This window comes from Pithys albifrons, chromosome 1, assembly GCF_047495875.1.
Source record: "Pithys albifrons albifrons isolate INPA30051 chromosome 1, PitAlb_v1, whole genome shotgun sequence".
In the NCBI taxonomy this organism is placed as follows: domain Eukaryota; kingdom Metazoa; phylum Chordata; class Aves; order Passeriformes; family Thamnophilidae; genus Pithys; species Pithys albifrons.
Window position 1 is genome coordinate 22618835 of NC_092458.1, and position 5727 is coordinate 22624561.

Consider the following 5727-nt stretch of genomic DNA (forward strand, 5'->3'; position numbering starts at 1 on the left):
CTTCCAGAGGCCGTTTCCCAGTTTGGCTGGAAGGCAGCGGTGCCCGGCGCTGGGCAGTGCCAGGCTTACCGGGGGCGCTGGGCTGGCTCCCCGCCCGGGCGAAACCTGGCGATGCGCCCCGCGAGAAAGGGAGTGATGATCTTTTTTACGAGAGGGGGCGGGTAGGGAGGGCGGGGAAGGGCACCCTCCCTCTCTCTCACAAGCTTCAGGGGAAGAAAAGGCGTAAAGAGGTGATGTCTTCCGTTGTCTTTACCAGAAACGTGTCTTCCTCCGCTCTTCTGCTGAACGCGCGTTTTAGGACTCTTTTCCAAGAAGTGTGGTGGAGGAAGGACGGAGGGTTAGGAACGCGTATATTAGGCTAAGTATGCCATCTTTTACCTCTGCTACAGCTTCCTCCCCATCTCGCTGACGAGTTTGAGAATGAGGTCGTGGAAAGAGCTTAAAACTGAAAAGCTGATATTGTGCAAAGACCACAAAACACACACAGACACACACACGCACACACACAAAAGAAATAACCACCACCCTACTCCCTCCTCCCCAAAATTACAGAATATCCACAGGAAAAAAAAAAAAAAAAAAAAAAAAAAACAAGGCAAAATACATGATCCTACAACATTTTTATAAGAAATGCCCCTATTTCAGTGCTAATTTCTTCTGTTCTACCATCCCCTTTAGAGGGAGAGTAATGTACACTTTCAAGACTTAAAACGTTTTATAACTCCATTACTGCAAAGGGAGTGTATGTATTCTAAATAAGCCCCAGTACCTGAGCTGGCTTTTTAGCCAAAAGTTGATATATTGGAACTATAGTTCCATCAGGAGTTTCTGATGGCCGTATCTCCTATTTGAGTCCTGTTCCTGAATAAATGTATGCTTCCCACAGTTAATTATATGAATAGTTTATCTGCTAAGTACTGTGCAATGATTCACTATACTTCTAAATAAAGTTACTTTGATAACAGCAGGAAAAAAATCATTCCCTCAGGAATTCTTTTATTTTCATATCACCCTTTTTATTTTCGGAAATTTGTTCAGTGATAACTACCTGTTGCAAATGCAGAAGTTTCCAATTGCAACAGGAGGTGTCACTTTAGAGGTAAAACAAGAAAGTTACACTAAAAAGGAGGGAGAGATTGCTCACAGTTGGCTGTCTTGCATATTTTCATTGCCAAGGTGAAACAAAGAAGCACTGGAGAATTTTGCTGTCTTACCTCATTTCTTTTTCTCATCACAGATTGAAATAATATGTATATAGCAACAATCAGACCTTTGGATAATGTAAATGAGCACAGCTTCAAGAAAGTCAGCTAAGAATCTAACTCACTATAATTCCTTTAAAAATGTGTATCAGGTGCTTTGTGGTACTTTTTGGTTTTATGACTTAGTACTTGATTTTAAAACTTAAAAGAAAGCATATCAGGAAGATGATAATGATTTGGCATGACAGTCTGAAAGCTATTTAGCAGTCAATAAATAAAATGATGAAGTAAATTGTCATCAGGTTTTCACTTTCACAGACTAAGTCTGGATCACAACAGTTTGGAAACTTTTTTTAACTCACTCTTGGAGCAGTACTTTCCGTGAGTGGTTCTCATATTCTTTTACTTTCATATCTTTTTTAAATAGCCTCAAGCTTCTGAACTTTCATTTGCCCCAGAAAGTGATTCAATTGGTATTTTCAACTAATGTCATATCTTTGTGATATGTGAATGTATATGAAAGGGAATAAACTTTACACTTTTTAGTTCTGAGACTAATACAATTTTAATGAAGTCATAGTCCCATGTTAGAGAAGTAACTCAACTAAAAATAGCTACAGCTTAAATTTTCAGTTTGAATGTGTCATAATGAAAATAGAAGTTTTCACTAATATTGGAAAACAGATTTTTTTAAGAAGCTCTGACCACCTGATCAACCAGCCAGGGAAGACCAGTTACTTCTCACAGTTTTTGACATCTTTCTTTCCATTCAAAATACACTACGCCAAGGTGCTAACTGAAAAATCTAAACTGTGAAATTATTTCCATCATAAATTGAAACACATTCAACTCTTGCAACAACAGGCTAGACCTGTTTGCTTTTACCTGGCTGTAGTCCACTTTAATCTACTTCTGTCATCTCTATATACTAGTTATATTAATTCTGAACAGAGGCTAAGTTTTATTCAATAGGTTTTTTCAGCATTATTTACCCCTGATGCAAAAAAGCAGGTTACAGACTGATAATGTGTCTGTTAGAGCTTCATTCGTTTCTCAGAAATTTTAAAGTACACAAGTTGAATGTTTCCAAACTTTCTTCTACATCATAGCATCACAGAATATTTCCGGTTGGAAAGGGCCTCTGGGTCCAGCCTCCCTTCAGGGTACTTGGGACTGAGACCGGAACCCTCATAAGGATTGAGATTCTACAGCCTCTCTAGGCACGTGTTCCAGCATCTGTCCATGCATATGGTGATATTTTTTCCTAATATGTAATGTAAATTTCCCATATTCTAATAAGTACCATTTCTTTTTTGTCCCATCTCTGTCTTTCTTTGAGAAGATCCCGGGTCTATCCATTCTCTCTGTCTTTCCATTAGGTTCTTGTAGATAGAAACAGGGCCTCTTGTCTTCTCCCTGTCTGATCTGTGCTCTTGGTAGTCTTTCCTTGGACTCAACTACGTCAGTGTCTCACTTGTACCAGGTTTATTCAATTCCAGATGCAGCACTTTGCACATGCCTTGGATTGAGCCTTGTGAGTTTCCTGTCAGACCATTTCTTTGGCCTGTTGCAGTCCAAAACAGAAGTCCTGTGCTCCAGGGGTCAACTAACCTTCCCCAGTTTGATTTTCTGTCTGAAAATCCATTGGTTGTGCAGTCTGTTCCATTGTCAAGGTCATGAGTAAGGATGCTATACAGTACTGGTACCAATATCAGTTCCTAAGGGATGCCACTGATAATTTGCTGTGAGCTGAGGTTTGTATATTGGTCACAACATGTTGGTCCCCCATGGACTTTGGTCCCACTGTTCTTCCACTCACTTTTGTGGACTTATCTGTATGTCATTAACAGAGATTGTCAGGACCTTGCTCAAAAGTTATGCAGCACCCAGCATTCTCCCACTGTACACAGCAAAGCTGGATATGCATGATATGTTTCTAAACCAATAGCTGTAGTTTTACAACAGTTGGAAGAGTCAGGAACATACAGCTGTACATTCAATAGAATATACTATCAGTTTTACATATCGCCTTCCAAATATGTTTTTTCCAATGCTGTAAGAAATTAATGTTGCATACACTCCAAATAATAGCTTACTATGAAAACCCAAAAACTTCTATAAACTTCCTTTAAGTGGTCAGTCTCTTGGGCTTCACAGCCATTTGAGCTGTAGGAACATCAAATCTAAACACTGCAGGAAACCGCAAGCCAAATTATTTAATATGTTCACAAAGTGCTGGTGTATATTAAATGCCTGTGCGATGAGGACAGTACATTCCACATGCTTTCTGTAGTTACTTCATATTAGCAGGAACTGGGTTTCGTATCTTGGAAGTCATCAGAGGCTTTGTCACTGACATCAGTGTGAGATAAATCACTGCTTATTCCTGCCTCTTAATTATTTCTTTCTTGCCAGCAATGCAGTGTATACTTTATCATATTTGAAGTATTCATAGTTAATGTTTTACAATCGAGGACATACAACTCTACAGGACTGCAGTTATATGGCAAGAAGACACTTCTGTTCCTTCAAAATAGGTTTTTATAAGAGAGTCAGCACTGTATTCTCAATGCCAGATTCTGAGCTGCTGCTACACGGCATGCCATATAAGTTGCAGGAGATTACAGCAATGTGCACACCCTGAAAAATTCCCTGTGTTTAATTCTGAAGCTGATAGACCAGTTTCTAGCTGGTGAGATTCTCTGACTGCCTGTTCACCCACGAGATGGCAGGATGACTCTGCTTTATTAACTAGTGAAAGCAAATCTGCTCTCCAGAGTCCCCTGAGGTGCCAAAACCAGGGAAGCACAGGTCAGAAATGAAAGGACATTTAATCTCTATGTGGAGAGTATAATTCAGCAAGAAAATTGCCTTGGTTCTGTTTGTTTTATGTGACCTCAACGCTGCTGAAATTGTAATGATACTGTAAAAATATTCCACAGTTCTTTTCATGTTTTCTCTCTAACTCTGCAAATGTAATAACATCTGCAGAAAGACATCCATTTTAATGCACATCTCAGATATCTTTACTAACCACCAAAGAATACCAAACAGCCTGTGACAACCACAGCATTTTTTAGTTTTTATTGCAGTCACATGCTCACCCCCTGGTTCTGTAATTATTCTTTTCCACTCCCTGAATTTGCCCTTTTTCTTTCTGTCAAGGCCATGCTATTCACTGGTGGCATACCACAGTAAAATTTTTCAGGTTTTCCTTGATTATTTTCCTCTTGCTTGATACAAAAGTAGTGCCACCACAAGACCAATGCAGTTAGTTTATTTTTCACCACCATATCTACATGTCACATCTAACATAAGTCAGTGAGACACCAGTATGTTTCAGAGTCGTTTGGTGTCAGAGACTGAAATAGTTAATGGCTGAAACATTGTAAGATCAGCAAAAGACTTTTGTCTACTCTAGCAAACTGAAAAGAAACAGCTGGTCACCCAGCAAAGTCTACCCCTCCCTGGTGCTTTCCCCAGCCCCAGATCAAGGCCATCACTTCAACAGGACTGCAATCACCAGTTCAACCAACAGATATAGAAGCTAAAACTACCAAGTTCCATCACTGCCTCCAGTGGGTGGTGACTGTGTATATCTTAGGACCCTTATCCTTTCTTTCTCTTTCTCTTCCTTATATATTTCTTAAGTGTTACTTTTATGCTTTAATATTGCTTTATTACTATAGATGATAACACTGAAAGAGGCAATATACCTGTTTACCTTTGAAACAAAACTGTTCTAAAATAAACCATATATATATATATATATATATATATATATATATATATATGTGTGTATATATATATGTTTACAAATACTGATTATTCAGTGTCCTTTCACTGTAGTCCATCCCAAGGGATTTATTAACAAGAAACTGGGTTACTCTCCCCTTCCAGGGGCAGGTTGTAACATACGGTTCATTGCTGACCCCGTGCACTTCTTCATTGTACCTTCTCTTCATCCCTTTCCAGCTTCAAAATTCATCCTAGACTTTTTCTTTCCAAGATACTCACTTATCATCCTTTGTTCATTACAGGACTCAAACTATTAAAAACTGATCCTGTATTAATATTGGAGCTGAATATTCTGTCTTGATCAGAAGCTTATGTGAAAAATCATAATGTATAGCAACAGGCTTTCCTGCTTTTACACACACATTGGTGTTAGTATTATGTCTGTGGAAAGAAATGGAACTGTAGGAATAAACCAAGTCTCTTCCACTGGCATGAATCCATCTTGTGGTGCTTCCACAGAGACAATAAAGTTTATCTAGAGGGATCTTTAGGAACAGAACCCAACACTGCACACAATCTAATGAGACAACAACAAAATGTAACAGATGGTTTATAGCTGTGGTGAAGTGAGTAATGACTGAATAGACACTTGAAAATACAACTCATCAGTGGAAAACCATTTAATTTGCCATAGATCTTTCAATTTAATGTTGAAAAATAATTATACATCTATTGAATGCACATTTTTTCTAGCCAAATAGCTATCCATAAATCTGAAGATCCACAT